This window comes from Camelus bactrianus, unplaced genomic scaffold (genome assembly GCF_048773025.1).
Source record: "Camelus bactrianus isolate YW-2024 breed Bactrian camel unplaced genomic scaffold, ASM4877302v1 HiC_scaffold_53, whole genome shotgun sequence".
Lineage (NCBI taxonomy): Eukaryota > Metazoa > Chordata > Mammalia > Artiodactyla > Camelidae > Camelus > Camelus bactrianus.
This window is the reverse complement of record NW_027413970.1, coordinates 532,527-557,500: the sequence shown is the minus strand read 5'-3', so window position 1 is coordinate 557,500 and position 24,974 is coordinate 532,527. Positions and strand designations below refer to the sequence as shown.

General features: G+C 47.1%; 1 long non-coding RNA gene and 1 pseudogene across 2 annotated transcripts in view; one reads left to right on the top strand and one right to left on the bottom strand.

Moving 5' to 3' along the window:
- The window catches only part of LOC141576964 (uncharacterized), a 28,832-nt gene extending 17,752 nt beyond the window's left edge, over nt 1-11,080 (bottom strand). The window contains exons 1-4 of one of the 2 annotated variants that reach the window (XR_012505365.1): nt 10,933-11,080; nt 8,844-8,893; nt 7,455-7,541; nt 7,147-7,204 (exon numbers count right to left, since the gene is read on the bottom strand). This is a non-coding gene — a long non-coding RNA (uncharacterized LOC141576964). The remainder of the gene's footprint in view (nt 1-7,146; nt 7,205-7,454; nt 7,542-8,843; nt 8,894-10,932) is intronic. The other variant, XR_012505364.1, reaches the window with a different exon arrangement.
- A 5,849-nt stretch (nt 11,081-16,929) lies between these two features.
- Nucleotides 16,930-21,879, top strand: LOC141576961 (protein sprouty homolog 2-like; annotated as a pseudogene).
- Nucleotides 21,880-24,974: the final 3,095 nt, after the last annotated feature.

Below are 24,974 nucleotides of genomic sequence, written 5' to 3'. Positions count from 1 at the left end.
ACTCCAGAGGGTAGCCCCTTCCACTCGCTCACTCGTCCGTCTGCGTCTCGTCTGTCCGTCCACCACCACCACCCAGCTTCGTCTGGCTCGCCCCCAGGCCTCGCGGCCCGGGGAAACGCTGCCGAGCGAGGCGGCCCGACCCGTGGCCCACGCACCGCCACCGGTGGCTGCGTCTCGGGACCGGAACAGGTGGGGTGGCTCCTCGCGGCGCGGAGACTGGTGGGGGGGGCCCAAGTCGGGGTGGACCGCCTTCCCCCTCCCCCCCACGGCACGCGCCGGGGAGGCCAAGCCCGCGCACACGCGCGCGCGCACGGCCCCGCGCCAGACGCCGGGCCCGGCCCGGCGGAACCCTCCCCCGACTCGGAGGGGGGAGGCGCGGGCCACAGCAGGCCAAGAACAGCACTCGGCCCCACCGCGGGGCCAGCGCAGCCCACACGCCAAAGCGACGGGGCCCTGCCCACACGCCGCGGCAGTCGCTCCCCGTGGAGAGTGACTGCACGCTCTGGATGGAGGAGCGGCGGCTGGGGGGTCCGGTGCCCCCAAGGCTCCCCTCTCAGATCGCTAGAGAAGGCTTTCTCACCGAGGGCGCATCGCCCCCCACCCAGCGTGCCCCGTTCAGGCCTACGGAAGCCCGCCGACGTGTACGCCAGCGCTCGGCTGGGCAGGAGGGGTCTGCGGTAGGGGTAAGCAGCGGGCCAAGAAGCGAGCGTTCGCGGTCGGGACCGGGGAGAGCCCGTGCGTGCCACCTCGCGAGGAGACGCACCCAAGACCGTGTGGGGACGGGACAGACGCCCGCCCCCCACCGGCACATCACCCGGCCCCACCACGATCGCTCCCACGCCCGGGCGCGAACCCCGCTGAGGGGGACCCACCCGGCGTGCGCCCGGCCACGTCAGTCCCCCCCCGGTACAGGGTGAGGACTGACGTTCAGGAGGCGGCCCCGGCCCCACCGAGGGTGGGGAGCGGACACGCCTCGCTCACCGTCTCGACCCCTCCCCCACGCCTCAAGAGAGGCGCTCGGGAGACACGACCACCGCAGGGGTTACCCGAGAGGACTCGCTGGGGACGGGAAGCGATGCCGCCGCTCGGCCTCGGGCACCTGAGGGACAACCTGGAGCGCTCCAGGGGCACCGCAGAGGACCAAGGCGAGACACGCTCACACCCCGACGAGGGGGTACGTGGCGTGGCGGCGGGGCAGCCCTCCCCCGCCGCGGGGGAGGGCCGCTCGCGAGACAGGACGCCGAGCAGGCGAGGAGGCGAGAGTGTCTGCCGCGTCGCAAGACCCCGGCCTCGCCGACACCACAAGGCACGGGAGACCGAGGTCGGGCCGGAGTCCGCACCCCTGCCTTCCCCCCGCCACCCACGGGCGGCAGAGGAGAGGCGAGGGGCCCGCAGGCAGAACGAGAAGAGAAGCCACGTTCGCCATGAACGTCCCCGTCCCTCGTCTGGCGCGGCTTAGGCCCGGCCCGGGGGAGCATGACTTCACCACATCGGTCAGGTGAGTGAATGAGTGAGTGAGTGAGCGAGCGAGCGAGCGAGCGAGCGAGCCATGTGGGGCAGGGAGGCCCCAGAGGGGAGGGCCCGGCGAGGACAACCACCAGAGGGGCCTGCTTCAGCCTCGCCAGGCGCCACCCACTCCTCAGTCCTCTCCGAGGAGAGCGGCCAACGACCCCAGGCGGGGAATGCCTGACACGCGGCACGGAGCCTACGGGGGTGGGGTCGCGCCGGCCACCACCGGGTGCCTGCGGCGGGGAGCGCACGGGGTAAAAGACCCACGCCGCCACCTCACCCCACCGCCCTCGGGCCACCAGAGACCGGAGGTGGCACCACGGGCCACGTCAGCCGGACGCGCACACGAGAGCCGGCGCGCAGGCCCGGGCGGGCGGCTCAAGTGTCAGAAGCGGAGTCGGCTACCAGGCCAGGGCTCACGCAGAGAGAAGCCCAGAGCCTCGCACGCGTCCGGAGACCCAACACTCGGTGACAGACACCGAGGAAGACCGTGTCAGCACCTATCTGCTGGCAGAAAATGCCCAACACGACAGGAAAAATGACAGCGCCCAGAAACGGGGCGGGTCCACGATTTGCAAGGGGGGACCCCGGGACCTCGGTCCGGCCACCTGCCCCCAGCCCTACCCCCATAAATGGCAGCCCCGAAGCTCTCGGGGGCCATCTGATCGACCGGGGTGGGGGGGGTTTGGTAGGGGGAGGGGAGAGGGGAGGGGGATTAGGAGGAGGCTTAGGAGGAGGAGTGGGAATGGGAATGGGAATGGGAATGGGAATGGGAATGGGAAGGGACGAGAGGGAGACGGGATCAGGCCGGGGACGCCCTGCCCTTTTCTCGCCCGCGTGGCCGGGGACTCGGGGAGATGCCACAGAGGCGCCTCCGACGAGAGGGCCCCCCACGAGGGACCGCTCCCGAGCACCGGGCCCCGGGCCCCGGGCCGGGGAAAGCCTGCCTCCCCCACATCCCTCGCAGGACGCCCCCGTGCCGGTCCCCGAGTCCGGATGAAGTCTCGGTCCCTCCAACGCCACCAGAACCCACGCGGGCAGGCTTACGGGCCGGGGGGCACCCCCTCCCAGGCCTCCCGCGCCAACAGGGGCCGGCCCAGCCACGTCTCCGGATCCATCGGGACTCAGAAAACATTTCATCCAAGGAGGCGCCTCCGACGACCGGGAACCCCAGCGCGCCCGTCCACGGCCTCACCGCACTGGGCCCGGGCCGCTCCTCGCCTCAGGAGCAGTCGTCCAAGGGACGCAGACGAGGGCCTGACCACCTAGCCGCCGGCGGCCCGGGCGCGGGACACTCTCTCCCTTTCCCCCGCGGCGGCAAGGCGCAGGCCGTGTCCGATCGGCTCGGGTCGGTCTCCGCGGCTGGAGGGGCACAGGCGGATGCTGGTCGACCAGGCCAGGCCACACGGCTTCCCCCGGCACACGAGATCCCGGGAGCGCGGCGACAGTCACCCCCTCATCATCCTGCGAGTCCAATCTGCGCCGAGAGCAGGACGCGCCCGCGGCTCAGCGCCACGGGGACTGTCATAATACTGGAAGTCCTGGCCAGAGCAATTAGGCAAGATAAATACATAAAAGTAATCAAAATTGAAAAGGATGAAGCAAAACTATTTGTTTGCATTTAATATGATCTTATATGTAGAAAATCCTAATGATTCCATCAAAAACCTATTACAAATAATAGACAAATTCAGTCAAGTTGCAAGATACAAATATCAACATGTGAAAAGCAGTGTGTTTCTATATACCAACAATAAACCATTTGAAAAATAAGTTTAAAAAGCATTCATATTTAAAATGTCATCAAAAAAATTAGGAATAAATTAAACCAAGTAGGTAAAATATCCTTACAGTGAAAATGACAAAACACTGATTAAAAAAAAAAACAAACTGAAAAAAAGATAAATGGAAAAAATTTTCATGGTTATGAATTAGAAGTATTAAAACTGTAAAAATGTCTGCGTCACCCAAAGCTGTCTATAGATTCAATGCAATCCCTATCAAAATTCAAATGACTTTTACACAGAAATATAGAAAACAAGCCTAAAACTTGTATGGAACCACAAAACACCCCTAATAGCCAAATCAACCTGGTCAAATAATTAATCTAAAGATATCACAATTCCTAATTTCAAACTTTATTACAAAACTATAGTAATCAAAAATGGTAGGTAACAGTAAAAAATGGAGGCCATGTCCAATGAAACAATCAAGTGCTCAGAAACAAACCCACTTATATAGTGTCAACAAGTACTTCACACGGGAACCAAGAAGATGTAAAGGGAAAACTATAGACTCTTCAATAAATTGTGCCGGAAAAAAACTGGATAATGGCCTACAGATGAATACAATTGGACCCCTTTCTTGCAGCACTCACAGAAATTAACTCAAAATGGACTGAAGGCTTAAATGTAAGACCAAAAACTGTAAAACTACTTGAAGAAAATGTAAACAAAAAGCTCCTTTCTGTGGTTTTGGCAAATATTTTTTGGACATGACACCAAAGGTTCAAGTAACAAAAGCAAAAACAAACAAGTGGAACTACAGCAAATTTAAAAAACAACAACAACAAAAAAACCAAACCAAACCAAACAAAACAAAAAAGCCCCCAAAAAACCTCCATAGCAAAACAAATAATCAGCAAACTAAAAAGCAACTACAGAATAAAATAACATACAGGCAATTTTTTTTCCATTTTTTAATCAAAAAACTTTTTTTATAAAATATATAAGTAAGTCATAAAATAATAGTAATAAAATAAAAAATTAAAAATTAAAAATAGGCTAAAGGACTTGAGTAGTTTTTTTTCAAAAAGACATATAGATGGCCAATAGGTACATGAATAAATGCTCAACATCACTAATCATCAGGGAAACGTAAGTCAAAATCACAATGACACATCACGTCACACCTGTTAGAATGGCTATTATAAAAAAGAAAAAGAAAATTTGCAAGAATATGAAGAAAAGGTAACACTTGTTTAATTTTTCAGTCAAAATATAAACTGGTACAGTCGAATGAATATAAAAGAATTAAATTGGACCCCATCTTACACTACTCACAAAAATATCTCGCAATAAAATAGTCAAATTGTGACTTGAAATCATAAAATACCGTAAAAAAAATCATAGAGTAAAATCCCCTTGACCTTGATCTTGTAAATAATGATTATTTAGATATGACTCCAAAGTACAGGCAACCAAAGCAAAAGCAAAAAGAAACAAGCAGGACTAAGTCAATGTAAAAACTTCTGCATAGAAAAGAATTTGAAAAACTTAAAAGACATCATATGGAATGGGAGAAACTATTAGCAAACCATCTTTTGATAAATGGTATTTACTGAAGTATATAAATACCTCATACAACTTAGCAGCCAAAAAAATAGAATCTAATTAAAAATGAATAAAATATCTGAATAGACATTTTCCTTAAGAAAACGTACAAATGTCCAACATGAAAAGGTTGTCATTAATCATCAGGGAATTGCAAATCAAAACCACGAGACCTTATCACAACTGTTACAATGGCTACAGTCAAAAAAGACAGGTGAGTACAAGGATTGGAAGGGATGTGAAGAAAATCCTTGTGTGTTGTTGGTAAAAATGTAAATAACCACAGCCACTAGGAAAAGCAGTATGGAATTTCTGTCAAAAATTAAAATTAGTATCCAGGTGTCCAAGCACCATTTGTCAAAGAGACTATCCTTTGCCCACTGAACGTGTTTTACTTCCATCTCAAATAGTAGTTGACCTAGTATACAGGGGTTTACTACTGGGTCCTCTATACTGTTAATTTAAACCATGTGTGTATTTTAATACCAATATCATTGTGTCTCATACTGTAGCATTGTGATTTAGTTCTAAATCAGGAAGTGTGATGACTCCCAATTTGTTCTTTCCCAGGATTGCTCTGGTGTCTGGGTCACTGGTAGTCACATAAAAAAATTTTAAGATTGATTTCTCTCCATGTGTAAAAAATGCTGTTGGAATATTGATAGAAATTGCACTGAAACTGTAAATGGCTTTGGGTATTATGGACATTTTAACCTTAATTCTTCTGTTCCATTAGCCATACTTCTGGCCCAGTGTATCTTTCCACTTGTTTTGTCTTCTTCAATTTTTTCCATAGAAGTCTTATAGTTTTCAAAGTACAAATTTTTCACTTCCATAGTAAAGTGTATTCTTAGGTATTTTATTGGTTTTAATGCTATTTTGAATGAGGAAACTCTAGCATCTTCAATAAATGTTGCTGGGAAGATTGGAAAACCACAAGCAGAAAAATGAAATTGGAAACCTACTTTCCGCTACTCACAAATATAATTTAAAATGGATTAATGACTGAAATGTAAGACCTCATACTTTAAAACTCCTAGAGGAAAACATAGAGAAGAAGATACTTAACTCTGGTTTGGGTAATAATTTTGGGATATGACCCCAAACACAAGCCAGAAAAGCAAATATCAACAGGTGGGACTACATCAAACTAAAAAGATCCTGCACAGCAAAAGACATAATCAGCAAAATATAAAGCCTAATATAGAGTAGGAGAGAATTTTTGCAAATCATATATTGGATGGAGGGTTAATATCAAAATATATGTAGACCACATATAACACAATAGCAAAAAAAAAAAAAAAGAAAAAAAGAGTAGAAAATCCAATATAAAAAATGGGCAGTGAATCTAAATTTATATTTTTCCAAAGAAGACACCCAAATACACAAAATGTACATGAAAAGATATTCAACATGACTAACAATTAGGGAAATGAAAATTGAAAGTGGAATGAGATATCCCCTCCCTCCTGTCAGAAAGGCCATCACCAAGAAGACAAGAGACAGTGCTGGCCAGGATGAGGATAAAAGAAAACCCCTGTACACTGTCGGTGGGGATGTAACCTGGTTCAAGCACTATGGAAAAGCTATAGAGGTTACCCAAAAATTAAAAAGAGCTACCATATGCTCCAGCAGTCCTCCTTCCTGGTGTGCATCTGAACGAAGTGAAAACAGGGTATTGAAAAGATAGGTGCATTCGCATGTTTATTACAACATTATTCACAATAGCCAAGATATGGAAATGACCTGAGTGTCTAACAATGAAAGAATGGATAAAGAAGAAATGACATTGACATACAATGGAATATTATTCTGCATTATGAAAGAAGGAATTTCTGCCATTTGTGATATTACAGATTGACCTTGAGGGTATTATGCTTGGTGAGATGAAATAAACAGAGAAAAGACAAACGTAAGATATCAGATATACAAAAACAAACGAACAAACAAAAAACAAGCAAGCAAACACTTAGAAACAAATTGTAAAATGGTGGTAACTAGGTGTCGGGGTGGAGGAAATGGGGAGATGTTAAAGGGTACAAATGTGCAACCAGAAGATAAATAAGTCATGCAGATCAAATGCACAGCACAGTGATTACAGACTACAGTGCTGTACTAGTCTCCAAAGTTCCTAAGGTACTATCTTGTGAATATTCTTGCCACAAAAAATAAAGAAAATTATACTTGTGAGTCATGTGAGAGGTGTTAAATCTGTTTGTGATCACATTGCTGTATGTAAGTGGATCAAATCAACACACTGCAGACTGTGAAAAAAGAAAAAGTAGAGCTGCATGATTTCACTTACACGTGTAATCTAAAAACAGCCGAATTCACACAAAGAACAGAGTGGTGGTTGTCAGGGCCTGGGAGTGGGGAAATGAGAAGATGCTCAAAGAGTACAAACGTCCATGTTTAAGATGACTAAGTTCTGGGAAATCTCATGAACAGCATGGTGACTACAACTAACAATGCTGTATTATTTATCTGAAAGTTACTGAGAGCAGATCTCAAAAATTCTCACCACAAAAGGGAATTTTATGGGTTTATGGAAGTATCCTTATTTTGATAATCATTTCACAATATATATCTGTATCAAATCACCACATTACTTACTGGTAGGGCTGTGTCTGTGTCACTGTCTCTCAGGACTCAGAATTCAGTGAGTCTGTTTCACTTCATGGCTGAACATATTCAAATGGCCTGTTTATAAAATAAAAATAAAATGACTAATAATTCATTGTGACTGACTTCAAGAATTTTTTGTTGTTTTTAATTTTGTTCCCATGCCTACATTTCACACTACTGGAACAAAATCAAATATACGCCAAAACAAATAGCACATTACAATAATGATACCAGAGTCATGAACATAAATATTCAATGTTTCTTCCTGATGTTTTCTAATCAGAAATGTTTTTTAAAATATTCAAACTCACCGGGTCCTAGCTGATAGCTATGTGACAAAAGTCAAATAAGACAAAATGACAGACAACCCTGCAAGTGGTTTTAGATAATTCCATATTTTGTGCCAGAAATTAATTACCTCTTAGAAAATCACATAAAAATACTTGAAGCTCAAACCCTGGAACGTTTCTCAATTTCATCAAACTCACATGTTATTATAATATCTGTGTCCATTTAGGTGATGAGGTAGGTAAAGATAAAAAGTGATCTGTTCTTCTGTGTTTAGTACAATTAAAATAACTAAAAATGATTATAAAATGCTTCTAAGAAATTAGATAAGATCTAGAATACAGATGGAGATATGAAAATGCTTTTCCTTGCTCTGTACAAGAGTAGTAGCCCATCAGGTACAAATGCGTCAGATGACAAGGTACCTTCATGTTAAAAACAATGCCATCACTGCAAAGGAAAGCTTTACTGATTGTACTGAAATAAAAGAAAAAAAGTAGAATTGGAAAAAGATCACGTTGCCATAAAAATGCTCATGGTCACAAATAGTATAGAGAAGCAACTGTGGCAGATGTAAAAAGACGTAGAAGCCATCATTCCTCCACTGAATATGATTACACCAAATTGTGACTTAATCATTTACCAAATTGTGACTTAATCACTTCATAAACGTAATGGATAACATAGCTTCTATAATTTAAAATATAATAACCTTTAAAATATTCTATGAGAGGTGTGGTAGTCAAATTTGTGTTCTAAGAAGTACTTTAGACACACCTAAGAATAACTAATGGTCAGAAAGATCAAATGCAATCAGCTACCACCCCATGCAAATTAATGGCAATCAGCAGATATTCATATATAAAATATGTATTACTGTACAATATGTAAATAAAATCAAATATTGTATTAATATCTAATGTAAAATACCAGGAAATGTGCTGTGCCAAAATTGGAAGCGTCCTGGTGTAAAGAGATTACAATTTTGTATTCAGTTTTCATAATGGGATAATACTGTGATCTGAGCAGAAATTGTAAAGAGATTTCTCCAAGAAAAATTCCTGACCACATCAAAAGTTGCACACTTACTATAAGGCGTTTCCCCTTGTTTACTCTCAGTGTCAGAAAGTGACTTGGATCTAGAATAGGAGAATAAAAAAACTTTAACGAGACATAGGAAAGCACTCTCTGTTAAAGAAAATAAATCAAAAGAAAAAATGAAAGGGAAATTAAGATTCTACAAATACAAATACCAATTTTTATGGGAAAGGGTTAAAATTGAAAAAAGATTATATTCTTATTTCACCTTTTGAACAAAGGTATAGAAATCTAAGCTAAATAACTTCATATTTTGCATTTATTAGGAGAAAATATATTTGCAATGAAAAGCAGTCATTGTCCTGCCTTTTAAATATTCTGACGATTTAGCTTTGAATATATTTCATCTCAAATGGTCTTAAGCAGTATGTACAATGGTTGGTATTTTAAAAATCACCACTGTATTTGGAACTTATAAAAGTAATTCACAATTTTTAAAATTATATTCTTGTAAGAATTTGGTAGTGGCCTAGGTATTATTTTTAACAAAACTGGTCACCCTGGAATGCTGCAAAAGGTTTTTCAATAAGCTTATACTTACATATATTTAAGACTGTCACTGTATTAATATTACGGAAACAACAGGCCAGCCAAGAAACAAGCACCACTTGGAGGGTTGGAATACTCAGATTTATTACACTGGCAGGCTCAGAGTGTCTTCTGCTCTGAAGCTCTGAGCACCTCCAAAACTTGTGCATTAGGCTTTATAGAGTTAATTGCAAGCATGGGGCTATTAGCCAATAAGGTGTGAACAGCAAAAGCAGGGAATCAGTACACTGGAATTTATCTATTAGGAACAGAGCATGTTACTTTTGGGAGCCCATGATTGGGTTAACAAATTGTAACAGACCCCAGCCACTCATCTCCTTAAAGAAGAACAAATGTGCTTAGTTAACTGCCTTGCAAACAGGCACCTGTGCATCGGCATGCCAGTCTCCTGGCAGTAAAAAGCAGAGACAATGCCTTTCTTGCATAGTTGAGGTTTTAGATAGAACTCTGCTCATTGCAAAGCAACAACCCAGGCCCTCAGCTATAAACACAGGGTGTGTCTGCTGTTAGTCTTCTATGCCCCAAACAAGGAGCTGGCTGGGCTGGTGGCCTTTTCTAATATATCTATAAGGATATATCTTGTTCCCCTCTTCCCATGACTTCCCTAAAGATAAACAAATCCTTTGCACTCACAGTGATTTCTACAATCTCAATCCCACCCTGTCTTTCCTTAAATTCCTGTATTCCATCACACAACTGTTAGTGATTTTTCCTTTGATTGTACACAATAAATGTGGGAGCATTTGAGAGGCTCGTGGAGTTGGCTCCCGACACCCTCTCCCTCTCTTGACTTTTTCCAGAGTCTTGAGTAATTCATTCAGTCTCAGTGGGACTTCTGCTGGCCAGAACCCAGTTACTGGCACTTGTTGAGCTAGGATTTATGAGTTAACTTGTTAGCCCAGTAAACCAACACTTATTAAACTTCAGATTTCTGAGTTAGCCCAGCAGTACTTAGATCAGTAAACTGACACTTATTACACTTAGATTTAAGAGTTAGCTTGTTAGTCCAGCCCAGCTTTTCCTTCTCATTATGAGAAAATCTCAATCGTGGCAATATTTTGACTTGAAAATGAGATAAGCTAAGAAGCACATTTTAAATATAAAATATTTTAAGTACAAAATAAATAATTGTATTCCTTTAAAGACAGGAAATTAAAAGCATAATAAACTGACTTTGACACACAAAATATAAAAGTTAATATAATGTGTTTTCATACACCTCTTTCCCTGTTTCAGTAATTTCTCAGCCCCTTTCACGTTACACCCGAGTCCCCGCCCGTGACCTGTGATGTAAACACCTCCGACCACACGGGGAAGGGGGGGACCCAGGCAGTGAGAATGAGGGGGCGCGAACACCCCCGTGGCCCCGATGGACGCGGACCCTCACCCCCTCCCAGCAGGTGAGGACAACAGTCGAAGCGGGTCCACCAGCGCACCAGTCCCCTCCCTCCTGGACTGGAAACCCAACTCGGCCAGGTCCACACACACCCCGGTGTGAAGCTGGCTTAGCATGCGGGGAAACCGGCATTACCTCAGACAGCGAGCGAGGAGCGTCCTCCTCCTGCAGGAACGAGGGCCACGCGGTCCCGAAGCCGCCATGGCGCCTCCCGCTCCTCCCTGAGGAAAAGGAGCGTCGCCCCCAGGGAAGACGCCGACCACGTCTGTCGCGGAATGCGCATGCGCCCCACCATCTAAGAAATGTTGGCTTCGCGCGCCCCCTGCAGTTCCTTGAGGGCAGTGCTGGATGTTCAGAATTCACTGGAGAACACATGACCCGTCCCAGCCATGATGCTAAATCACTGGAAATCTTAGTGCCCTGGTCTCTTTGTTAATGTCACTGGTGATGCTCTGATCCAGCCATGTCTGCTCTCTTGCCTGGATCATGCCTCACTCCTTGGAACCACGCCTGGATCAGATGCAGAAGAGTCTCAAATCCCATATTTAGAGATGATCAGGGTTGGTCTGGAGTCCAAACCCAAATCTCTCAACACCCTGGGGTCCTCTGAGGAGTGTGGTTTTCTCAGAACCGTCTGTTCCATGTCAGAAGCAGACCAAGCCTCAGGTAGCTTAGAAGGAATGCAGCCCATGCTTTGAACAGTTCTCAGTTCTGACCTGCATAATCTTGAGACCCTTTTGTAATTTCTAACACCCTTTTTTCTCATACCTGTATTGATGTTTATTTATGGCTAGCTGAAATATTGCTCTTATAATGCAGAGGTGCTATTGTTCTTCAGATAACAGAATATTTTGAAGGGATCAATTATTTATCACTCCCCCTAATTAAATATACTTTTAAAGCTAGAAATTTTTCAGGCGGGCAATCAGGTCCTCTTCTTGAACCAGTTGCTGAGGTGCTGAGATTATCTGGTCTGAGCTCCAGATCCTGATCCTGCTGGTGGCTTATGGTGATGTCAGTGTGAACATGTTTCTCCTTGTGCGCCGGTGTGGAAAGGGGACAGCCCTGTTCCCAGATGGGACAGTATCATGCTGACACTCAAAGCAAGCACAAAAAAGAATCACATAGAGTCCCCAGTATCAGCTCTCCCAGGTAGAAACGTCACCTCCATCACAGTGTTCCTGTGCTCCTGTCAGGCCTTCACTGCTCCCAGCAGGTCCTGCATGAGCAGTGTGACAGTTGAGTGCCTATCCCAGCACAGCATGGTGGTGACAATCCCACCTTAATCTGCTTATCTTTGGAATGTTCCCACACCTCTCTGAGCTTCACTTTGCTCTTCTCACAGACAGGGTTGTATAGGCATGGACCTCACAGGGTTATGGGAGGAAGTCATGGTACATGCTCACCTGGCGGCTGGCTCTGCAGAAAGGGCTGCTGGGCGTGCTGTGTGTCTTCACATTTATCCTTCTCTCTCCCCAGTGAAAATGCTCTCAGCCTCATCCTTCCCTGGCCTGTGGCCTTTCTGCATTTGCAAAAGAACATGCCACAGCACTTTAACCATGATGCCCTCACAGCCTCTTCTAGACGTGGTGCACCTCCCATATTCACCCACACAGATGAATCACAGGACAAACTAAAGCTGTAGGTGGTCTTTGGGTCCACAAGAGGGGCTGCTGTCTCCTCAGAACAAAGTAGGGTCGGGGGCTGTACTGGGGAAAGACGAACAGAACCTGGAGCTCACACATCTATTAATTCCCCTGAAGAAGAAAATGAGTCACAAAGAGCTGTGGGTGGGGTCCCAGCCTCCCTGGGAATCAGAGGACTGTTGGACTGAGCTGATCGCTGAGAGACCCATCCCCCAACAGCCCCATCTCCCTCACCTGCTCTCTCCACATGCACCTCCATGACCTCCACAACTGGGGACTAGAGCAGGAGGAGAGGGGAGCAACCCACTCACAAAAGTGTCTCCAGCCCAGTCCTGAAGCTCCTGTGCATGGAGGATGGAGTAGGCTGTTCCCATGGCCTTGGAGAAAAGGATGTCACTAAGACCACACTCACAGCAGATCCCTGTCAGGCCTACTCCATGACCAGTCCTCCCACTACAAGGATGACTATCACAGGGGAAGCAGTGGGCTGAAGCCACCACCTGGGTCAAAGAGCCAAAGAAGAGACTGTGAGAGCTCAGCATGGATGAAAGTCCAGGCCTCTGACTCTAGTTCATGCAGAAACCTCCCATGCCCTTTCCAGGACCTTGGGCCCCTGGCGGCATCAGTATCTGCAGCTCACCTGGCAGCCCTGCACAGTTGGCCTACACTCCACAAGCCACATGCTACAAGCTACAGTTCCCTCCAACATGATGCACCTGCCCCACCTCTTCCGGGTCACTATGAACCTTCTAGCACCCACTGAGGCAGGGCCAGAAGGTAGGAGGTCTGCAGGCAGGGGGAGCTGTCTGAGTTGGGGTTCAGAGGCTGTGTGTCCCTTTTGAAGGCAGCAGAGCTTTCTTTTGGGGGAAGGGACAGTGGAAGTCATTTCTGTGGGTGAACATTTCTCTTTCCCCTCCACTTGTGCCAACCCCACAGCTGAAAATTTGCTGAAGAGCCAGAGGAAGGGTCAACTCAGGGCCTGGGGACAACCCCTATCTGTTTTTACCAGCACCACTGGCGCCGCAGCCAGCGTCACCGCCACCAGCTTCAGTAGTGGCACAAGCAGCATCTGCCGCAGTGGGGGCGCACTCTGAGGCGGAGCAACGGGGCCAGTCCACTCAGTGTTCCATCTCCAGCCTTAAAACTGGAGACAGAGCCAGCTCCAGCCCCAGGGCCCCTCTGCTCCTGATACGTGACCAGGAGGAAGGGGACAAGTAAGGAGCAGTCTGAACTCACAGCCTCCCCACAAGGCTGGCGGCGGAACTGACTCTGCTGGATGTGCTTGTGGGTGGGCTCTCATGGGGGTGCTGGGGCAGGGCTTCCCTTTGAATAAGCTGTCCCACTCCATCCTTTCCAGGATCCAGACTTCTGGGACCAGAATCCAAGACCACAGCTCCACCGCTTATCAACCATGTGACCTGGGCAACTTTCTCAAACCCAAGCCTTCTCTGTCCACCTGCAGAGATGGAGGATAACAGGATGTCCTGCACAGAGTGTCTGTGTAGATTAAATAGATAGAACAGAAAGAAGAGTGGGTGGGGCCTGGCCCATTGGTTGCGGGAGGGGAGGTCACCCTGTGCAACCAGGTCCAAGGGTCACCCAGAAATATGCCCAGAGGTTCAGCTGCCCCAGCACTTATCACATATCTGATGTGAACTTAAACACAGGGAGAGAAACAAACAGCCTGAGTGTAGCTGCTACTGGGGAACATGCATCTGGGGAGTCAGAACAGAATGTGATCAGGATGGTGGAAGATGCCCCTGGAGTTAAGCAGAGTGAAGATGCCCTCTGGAGCCTGGATTTAGTGAGGATGGGCTTGTAGAAATTCCCCTCTCCTTTACCCACTGAGTCCCAAAATCAGTGTGGTGCTAGTGCCCTCAGCACAGAGAAAAACCCAGGCTCCAGCCATGTCCTCTACTTCCTGGACTCCCACTCTGATTGGTGATCCCCATCTGGGATGCAGAGATGAGTTATGGCTGATCATGTGATGTTCCCTCTGCTCCAGGAGGTGTTGAAGAAGGTGGTTCCCTCTCAATGTCTGGGATTCACCTGGTCCCAGAAAAACAGCCCTAGCAATGAGCACATGGCACCACCATCCATGCTACTATCATTCAGCTGAACAGTGTGGCCACCTGCATCATCACCCCTACCACAAGGACTGAGCGTGGTGGCCCAGGAGCAAGCCTGGGTGGTGGAGCACTGGGTCAAGGTGGCCAGGGTATGGGATGGACTATCCAGTGAAGCCCGTCTCTAGAATCTCGGGAATGGCCTCTTCTCCTTTGCCTGCCTTCTGGATGGAAGTCTGCGGTCCAGGCCCCTGCACAGTCCCAGGTCTGTCCTGCCGGGGCCATGCTGACCTTGACTCCCAGCTCTCAGTGGGTGGATGCTTCCTACCTATATTCTTCCGCGGGCTGAGCTAACTTCATTCCTGTGGATTTTCAACATCCTGCTGTCTCATGTATTGAATGCCCTCTAGGTCCTCCCTGGGTTCCCTGGGGGTGTGTCTCATCCAGGGCAAATTGAGACAGTGAGGGGACTAAAGCTAGAGCGAGCAGGGCAGCAGCTTCCCACCTCCAAGCCTCCTATGTTCCCCTCCCCAAGGGTTCCAGTCCTCAGGAAATTTTGCTCCCTGAATGCAGACCTCTCTGCTCTGCCTCAAATCACTCTCTGAAGGAGACATGGGTCAGTTTCTATGTGGGTGGGTTTCTCTCCACAGGAAGTTCATAGTCAGTGTGGGGTCACTTATTTGTCTGCCATCCCCCCCGAGGCAGCTGGCACCTTCTGGGGGAAACAAATTTGACAGGCATGATCTGGGTTCGGGGCCAAGTCTCTAAGCCCCCTTGGGAAATAGGCCACCATTCCTACTGCTTTAGGAATTGATTTTATTAAACATCCCAGGGGCTGGAGTCAAATTGGAGAATTTCTAGTGTTCTCTTTATACCAACAGAGCCCTGTCCAGCTGAAACTTAAACTGGTGGAAACGGATCTTCTCAGTAGAAATGGAAATGGAGGCCCCAGGTGACCAACCCCAGGGCTCCATCCCCAGCCCCACAGCACCTTCCTGCCCAGAGAATCCCAGTGAGACCCTCATCCAGACAGTCTGAACACTCCATGTTCTCAAGTAAAATGGATTTGCCCTTTAAATCCTCATGCACACATTTTCCCTGAACTTCTCCTTCCTTCTTACCCTTCCCCTTAGGAAGAGCTTCTGGAAATGTAAAGATCTGTGTAGCAAAGCTGATTCCTGGAGCAGGGGTCTGCTCATCGAGGTAGCGTGGAGGCCTGAGTTCTGGAGAGAGGAGGGTCAAGGAGGGAAGGAGATGGGGTGGGATGTGGTTTTCAGTTTCTCACTAAAGCGTCTGAAAAATCCCCATCTTCTCTGGATCAGCAGGACGAGGAATGTGTTCTGTTCACAGGCAGGTGGAGGGGCAGAAGGCCCTGGGAATGTGGTGTTTCCGTGCTGCTCCAGTAGGAGGCACTCAGATGGCAGCGCTAGCTGGTCTCTGGCTCCTATTCTAGTCTCTCCTGCTGGCAAGTGGCTTCTTCCAGTCTCCTGGGTGGACGGGGTGGGTGGGGGTAACTTTCTTCCCTCACCAGCCCCATCTGTCCTCAGGAGTCCTTGCTACTCATTCTGTCTTCGCTGCACCTCCGAGGGGAGGGCGCCCTTCTCATCCCAAGGATGAACACTGCAGGGATCCTATGGTCTAGGTGTGCATATGGCCGCCCAGTCCTGGGTCCGAGTGGCTGGGCCAGAGACAGATATGTGTTCATTCTGTGACTCCACACTGTGCCCAACTCACCATCAGTGCTGGTCAGTGACGGTCAGGATTGTCACCCTGGTCCCCACTCAGCAATGACACAGGCCCCGGGTGCCTCATGAGAAATGTCTGGGAACTGGTGGGAGCTTAGTTGATCTTTCCTGAATGACTTCAGAAGCTTCATATGAATAAGGAAGCAAAGTGTCCTGTCCCCTCCCACCTTGTGAGTCAGAGGTGGTGCCTCGGGGTCACGTTCCTGAGTTGATGAAGAAAGCCTGCTGTGCAGGGGGTGTTCTGAGCTGTTCCCGGGGAGGGCAAGGCTTCAGCATGGCCTTGTTTCCAGCCTGGGTGGCAGAGACTCCAGGGGTCCTGGGGCAGGCAGGGACCTCAATCTGGCCTCCAAGGCCCATGTCCCCTCCATCCACAGCTCCACCCAGATGGGGGACTGCCACCGCTTGGGAGCCCGGAGGACACAACTCCCACCAATGGCGGAGCTGGACTGGGGAAGGGACGCTGCCCCAGGGCCTCTGGCTGAGAAGGGGATATGGCCTCTCCTCTGTGGGCCCCTGAGCACCCCACTGCCCTTCTGCAGGCCTCTGCCTCCTCAGCCGGGAAATGGAGGGAGGATGACCCCGTGGGGCCAGCCTCACAGAGCGGCGATGAGGAGAAAGGAAGGAGGGTGTGGGGCTTTCTGTTCTGCTTCAGCAGTAGGTGAGGATAAAAGTGACATGGCCCTGAGACCTCAGGAGAACCTGGCGGTTAAGTGGGCGTCCAATATTTGCCAGGTGAGGAAACAGGCTCCGGGAGGCTAGGCCAACAGCCCCGAATCACACACCCAGTGCGTGCCAGCGTTGGGATTGTTCTGGAATCAGAACATGCTGGAGGGCACGTAGCACTGCTACCATTGCCCGGGTCAGGTGTCAGGGTCTGAGGTCGGGGGCTTGGGGAACCGGGTGAGGGGGGCAGGCTCAATGGCTCTGTCCTCCACTCCGGCAAGAGCAGCCTCCAAGCCCAGCGCCTTGGGGCGGGGCCTCCAGAGCCCGGGAGAGGCTGCAGGAGGGGGTGAGTGGCCTGCAGGGGAGGGGCTGCAGGGTCAGAGGAGGGGGCTACCCCCAGCTGGAGGCCCCCAAATCAAGGGAGGAGAGGCCTTCCTCCTCCAGCCCCGCCTCCCACTGCCATGTTAGCTAAGATCCTCCTTCCAAGTGACTGCCAGGAGGGCCTGGAAAAGCTGATGCAAGTAGACATGGTGATGGGAGTAGCCAAGGTTCAAACACCCTGTGATTTGCTGACACAAGTCTTGGGGGTTGACTAGGAGCCAGGGTTCTTGTAGGGCGAAGGGTGTGGAGATCGAGGAGGCTAGTAAGGTTCCCAGACTGCTCCATCTGCAAACAGTGGGGTGGGCCCAGAGCTGAAGGTGAGGGGTTTTCAGGGAAGGGTCTGTAGGGCCCTGAGATCAGAATCCAGGTTCATCCCCTCCCTCAGCAAAAACATCACCGACCTGGTGATGCTGGACCCAGTGTGGAGGGTGATCTGGATGTGAGTCTTGGGGCTGAGCAGGGGGACCAGGGTCAAGGCCTGGGAAGAGAGAGGCCACACACCAAGGCCTGGGCTGTCAGCATTCAGCAGACCTTTTGTGAGACTCTCATGGCCAGTCCTGTGAGCTGGTGTGTCAGGCCCATTTAAGGGGTGAGGAAAAGGAGGCTCCACATACAACAGTGGTCCAAGTTCCCTGGGCTAGTCGAGCCACAGAACTGGCAAACCACAGAGCTGCAGGGTGTTTTGTTGGAGCTGGACTCAGCCTCTCCCACAAGGGCTTCCTTAGGGTGAGAGTGAAGTGGGGCCCCGCAAAGTCCATCACATAAGTGGTGGAAGAGTCCCGTCCTGCCCCAGGCTTCAGCTTCCCTGTGTGTCAGCAGAGAGGGTTTTGCTACAAGCTCCCTAAGACTCTGCCCCAATGTTTTCCCTTCTTTGGTGCCAAGACTTTTGTTTGGATCTAAGTCCTGATTTCTGTGCATGCCTGGCCCCCTCCTGGGGCCTGGTCACAGGGCAGCATGAGAAGGAATGGGCATGGGGGCTGGCAATGATGGCAGGGCTCTTCCTGCTGGGCTTCGGCTGTCTGCCTTCCAGGGGTATGAGTCTCTCCGACGTGTACATGTTATTAAATTTTGTTTGATTTTCCCCTGTTAATCTCTTTCACGTCAATTTAATTCTTATACTAGCCAGAAGAACCTAGAAGAATAGAGAAACACTTCTTCCTCCCCAAAAGTCCACAGTGAGGATGAGCTGCAATTTCCCTGGCTAAGCACTCATCACTCACAGATGCTGCAGGTGGAGATCCTGGGGCGACTGACAAAAGCCAGCAGAAGGTGAGATTCTTACCAGGTCAAACTCCTGGGTCTCTTCCTGCAGAATCTTTTGGAAATGAGAAAGGTAAGCATTTTCCTCTTCTAGAATTCTATTAGCAGGAGAAAATATTTGTAGGGTTAGCTCCTTGGACTCAATGACTCTTGGTTTGAAATTCAGTAAATTACTCTTGGTTTGTGGAAATTTTTCCAACCAGACATTGTCACTATTTTTCTTTATCTCTGTCTTTTGTGTCATTTGTCATAAGGAGAACAACCACTGGTCACATTAGGCTTTCTTTTTGTCTGTTCAGTGTCTTGAGAGCTTGGCCTGTTGGCCAGTGAGGAAACTCCCCAGTCTGTCCCACTCAGGAGGGGAATGCACAGTGTGAATTTGGAGACCAGCTGAACAGACTGGAACTCCAAGCCTTCTCCTGGTCAGTCTGCACCAGTTCTCAAGGGAGCTTGCCATATGGTGTTCCAGTCCATGAGGGGTCTCTGTTGTCTCAACCTTTGCTGCTTTATTAATGATATAACAAAGTTCTTTACTTTCTCAGACTTTCTAGGGAATGAACTTTTGGATCATGGGGGCTACATCATGTTTGCCCTCAACAAGGATATCTCTTGCACCCATGGTAGCCTGGAAAGTTCCCGCTGGGTCTTTCTACAAATAGGCTATTAAGATATTACTCTTCAATGGCCAATGATGGATCCTTTGAGTTGGAAAAACTTCTAAATTGCTAATTTTTTAGAAAGCTCTCATCACAGACAGCTATTTTATTAGCACTAATGGAAAGACCAAATTTAAAAGTGGATACAATGAAATATAACAGCTAACCTGTAGAACAGCCTTAGTTAAAAAAAAAAAAAGGAAAAGAAAAAAGAATAGAAAAATAAAGTTTTGAGAGGCCTTACTGAATTTGCAGTCTCAGCTTCCCCAAGTGGGTTTTTCAGATGCTATTTAAAAACTTAGACTAATGTCAGGCACAAATTATTATTTTTTGTCATTGATATGTCTTGATTTATGCAATAAAACACTAATTATTTCACTGCTCAGATTAAGTTTTTCTGAACCTTGACTTTCCTTTGATAAAGATGACTTTCCCTCTTCCCTGAAAAATGAGAACATAGCCTGGACCCCTCAGAACTAAGGGTCCTTCCGAGTTGATACAACCCCCATGGAGAGAAAGTGAAAAGCACTCTCAGCGCCTGAGGACCACTGCTTTTTAGTTGCACCATCGCCCACGGGCACTTTCAGGAGCTACAGTGACTGAAGGCCTCGGGACAACATCTAGCCTGGGAGGAGTTTCTCTAGACGCAGGAATAGGAAAAGTCTCTTCTTCCTCAACTTGATGCTTAAATACTGTCACTGCCTGTCAATATAGGCAAGGGCTTCCAGTGCCAAAGTGATTTAGAAGTGATGCCTGAACTTGGCCTCCTCACCCCAATGACTGAACTGAGGCTTGAGGACAGAATTTTGGATGAAGCAGAAAAGACTGCTTTATTTCTTTGCCAGGCAAAAGAGCTCACAGAAGGCTAATGCCTCCAAGACTGTGGGCCTGCCAGGGAGGGAAGGAAGGGGGTTTGAATTCAAGGAGAGTCATTGGTTTCCTTAGAGATCACATTCTGGGGGACAAATTGTTGCAAAATTGTCCTTGCTTTTGCCGAAGCAGCTATTCCTTCCACTGGGCATGTCATTATGGGCACATTGTTGACCTCTGGCTTTAGGAATCATCTAATATTCTTGTGCTTAGAACAAAGGGTGTGCAGGAAGGGAGGCTGTGGAAAAGTGCTAGAAAAAAAAGTGTGCAGCTTAAAGTCAGGCTGATATATGTCTCTAATATCTAGGCAGGCTGAGACCTGGGGCCTCCTGTTGCAGCACCGGCACAGGCCAGGACCTACATCTAAAGCAGCAAAACACAAAGAAACCACAAGAGACTACAAACAAGTGCCTGTGTGTGCAGTTGCAGTGAGTCATGAACAATAAGAGACAGAAAACAGAAACCCAATCGACATTTCTGAGGTGTTGGGGGCAAAAGCACACAGCCCCACCAGGGGGCTGGGCAGACCACACAACCACCCCTCCTCTCCGGTCCCACCCTGGTGGGCCAGAGCAGGAAAAGTGCCATCTGAACCCTTGAACACTTAAGCAGTTACAAATACCAGATGGTCGCCGATGACAATATTCCCCACTGTGAATTCCTTCCATATCTATGGAAAGAGGGAAGTGGACGCCATTCTCCCCTAGCTGCTTCCTAATGAACTGGCGTTTCATCTGAGTTTTTTCTGATGGAAAAATGTACGTGTTCATGCCATTTAGTAAGGGGTCATATTAGAGATTTTACCATAGTTTGACAAAGGTAGGATACACAGCACATCATAAGCTAAAAAACATATAAAACCCTGGAATAACATTGATGAGCACAAGCAATAGCTGAAATATTCCTGAAAACATAGAGCACAGCTTTTAGGAATTGAAAACAAACTTGGAAACCAATGAGGGGCGTCAGAGAGAACTTCAGGGGCATTTGTGTCAGCACCGTCAACATTCTGAATCCAGCTTTTTACATCATCAAGAAGGGAAGGGGCATTTCCAGAGCCATCAGGGATGTGAACACAGCGCATGGCAGAAGTAACCACACCGGTTTCTCCCTGAGAAGCCGTCAGTATGTCTAATGCCATCTGGCTCTGAGAAGCTGTCTTCCACACTAGGGGAAACTCAGTGTTCAACAGTGTAAAACTCTGCTGGCTATCATTCAGGGCTTTTGTGTGAAGTTAGCCAAGGCCTCTACGTGCAGGGTCACCTTCTTCAATCCTATATTTGGGACAAAGAAGTTGAGTAGACAATCAAACCAGAGCAGCGTGAGGACAAGCCCCAGCAGCAGCCCTTCTGCGAAGAGGCTGCTGGGTCATCCTTCTCCTTGGAATAACCAGGAACAGCCCAGATCAGAGCTCAGGCCAGGTGAGCTTAAGCCACTGAGCAAGGAAGACTCGGGGCTGCACACCTACGGGTGTGAGGACTGTGGCAAGTGTAAATGTGAGGAATGCACCCACCCAAGGCCTGCCATCAGGTTGGATCTGCGATGAGCAGTCCCTGCACTTGGCCCAGAATGTGACTGACTGGGACCTGTGTGTGCATGTGAAAGGTCTCATCTCTCATTGTTCCAATGATGGTGAGGACAGCTTGTGTCCCTGCCACCAGTCTCACCATTGTGCACACTGGTTGGCCACAGGTGTCATCTCCCTCTTCTTGTCCTGACCATGGTGTTACCTTCAGCCTAGGGTTGCCCCAAATTGTGCCAGGGGTGTTACGATCTGGTGAACAATTCTCAGTGACACTGTAAAAATTCACATAGGTTGCTGCAAAGCTCCCAATGTTTTTTCCAGACACAATGTGCTGTATCTCTGTTTACACAACACCACCTGTGTCTGAGAAAACCAACTTATGCCCCACTACATGGCACAGTCACAAAACACCACACCACTATGTTGCACATTGGGAAGTGTGTGAACCAATCAGCACATTTTCAGACTGTGTCTTGCCCCACAGAAGCCTTTGCTACAAGACCCTCAATTCCCTTGGACCCCATGCACACCACACAGTCACAGTAAAACTTAACTTTTACTTTCCAGTCTTCCTGGCAAACCGTTCAGTGCAAAGAATATCTATGTGAAGATACACCACTCTGTAAAAAAGAATATTTTAAGAGGCTATTTTAAATTTGATCTTGCTGGAACTTTTTATAAGGGACCTCAAGTTAAACTTGTAAAAGGCCTCCCAAGGCCAGGAAAGCCGTGCCTCCAGTCCTCACCTGCGGTGCCTGCAGGCCCAGGTGGAGTTTTCTCTTCCTGAGTTCCAAAATGTCTTGAGGTTCCTGCAGCTGCCATGAAGTGGCCTTCCTCATTCACTTGGAAAGGCTGCTAGGAACCTAAGAGTTTCCTGGAGGTCTCAGGTAGAAGGAAAAGATAAATGCTTCAATTCTGTTCGCAAAGGTGTAATTTACCAAATTCCTGTAAGCCATAATTAGCTTCAGGGGAAGATTACCTCATATCTGGAAAATAAAGATTAAAAGCCAGGAATATTTCAGACAAAACCAAAAATTGGAACTATATTCATCAGTTTACTCCATTTCATGTAACTAATATTTTGTTAACAGTTTTATGAAATAAAAAATTCCATTAGATTTCTTTAATTTCTTACCCAGCTCAGTGGTATGATCTGAAAATCAGAAATCTGTACTTATCCAAAAAGTGCTTTCCATAAACCTTTTGAAAAGGAGACTTTTTCAAGGGCATCAGAGTAAAAGCATAACTGTCTATGAGTGACAGAAGGCTCAGGAAGGCATGGTTACAGACCTGATTACAATGCAGCTGACAAAGAAATGTGGTTAATGCTGTGACATACATTTTAAGACAATAATTGGAATTATGATTGATAATATTTTATCAGGACTTACCAAATTTTAGGAATTCCATAAAACTTTTAGAATCTTTATGTTAATAACATTCACATGTACAATATAATGTAAGATATTTTGTCATCACTCATTCAATAATGCTTCCTATGTAATTTAACCTATCAAATGAATGCAATCAGTTTGGGATTTATTTTGGGGATGCTCCAGGGGCTCTTTGAAACATTCCAAAGTTAGATGGAGGTCAAAGAAACTTAATTAATATTTGATAATTGGGAAGTTTGTCAGAGTTTTAAAATACTTGGTCAGATAAGATCATAGATCATTGCAAAACAATTCTTATTCGTTTAACCAGAATTACAATAAAATATTTCAAGAGCAGATAGGGAACGGATTGCCTAAAGACAAAGAAATTCACATAATCTGTTATCAGAAGCCACTCAACAGTTAAAGAAATCTTTGTTTCACTAACAGAGAGTAAAAACAAATGCGATCTTGCATCTGTCTACTCTTAACAAAATCCGTTTACCTAATTACATTTAATCAAGCCTTAGATTTTCTTAGAAAATCCTGACCATGTACAAAATTCTTTCTCAGTGTGTCTTTTCCACAAACCTCCTTCAACTTTCTGTATCCATGTTGTTTTGTCCCTTATTTTTTTCCGTTCAGAAACAAAGAGCTTGAGGCCAAATCATCTTTTTTTTTTCTTTTAACAAAAAGCATTTCCATTCCTCACACATTTATTTACTGAAAACATGCTTCCAACTTTTTCTTACTCACTGAAGTGTATACATACGGCATGCGGTATTACAGTAAAATACCACCTCTCCCCTAGTCATGGGGCTGTACCTAGTGTTGAACCAAGCAATCAAAATTCTTCCCAAGCGACTGTGATGAAACAGAAATGATGTCACCCATTTTGATCTCTAAGCACAAGACACAAAGCCGACCTCAGTCAGCAGATGGAAGCCTCAGAAACCAGAAAGACCAGAAGCTGAAACTAAACTACAGAAATCCAGAATGGCTTCCAAGCCCCACTAAGCCCGTGATCACTACCCAGGTGGCACCTTCCAGATCAGGAATTCCATTTAAGGGTTTCCACCAGATTGAGAATCCCTTTTCCAGAGTCTTACCCAGACATGGGCCAGGAGCCCCGCTGTGCACCCCTAGGGACTTATGCTAATTCTGGCTGAGGGGTCGTGACTTCTCTGATGCTGCTTTTCTTCTTCTCCACATAGCTTCAGTGCAGCAGGAAGTCTAAGCTAGTGCAGGTGAGAGGAAAAGGGTGTGCCCCCAAATCAATAGTGGCTTCAGCAGCTGCCTGGGTTGTCCCACCTCCATTCTCCACTCCGGTCCCAGAGTCCCAACCACCAGAGACAGAAAAGTATGACACTGATGAAAGAAATTGGAGAATATGCAAGTAAATTGAAAGACATCTCATGTTCATTGATTGGAAGAACTATTATTGTTAAGAAATATTTCTACTACTCAGAACGATATGTATATTCAATGTAATGTCTGTCAAAATTCCAAGGGCATTGTTCCCTAAAACAGAAACACAATTATGCAATTGAAACTTGGGTTTGAACAAATTAATAGAGTGTAAAAGTGTTCAAAAATGCAATAATTAAACGTTCAACTTTGTAAGTTAAAAGAAAAGAAAGATAAACACAAGTGAATTAGGTTTGAATCATTTAAAATAAAGTAAATTTTAATAAAAATTTAAACATAATTAGGAATTGAGAATGAAATGAAGAATGATTATTTTATTAATAACAATTTTAAAAATCAAAACTTTCAGGGAAATAAAATAAAACAGGACAATTCAGAATTCATTCTCATTCAGGATGTAAAAATGTAGAACTTTTAACTCTATCTAACAACAAGTGAAAAACTAACTAAACAAACAAAATCAATGACTCCTGTTTGAAGCCTCAGAGAACTGAGATTACAGGGAACATTGCCACCCCCCAAACTGGAGAGACCGAGAGACGGACACAAAGACATTCACTGACT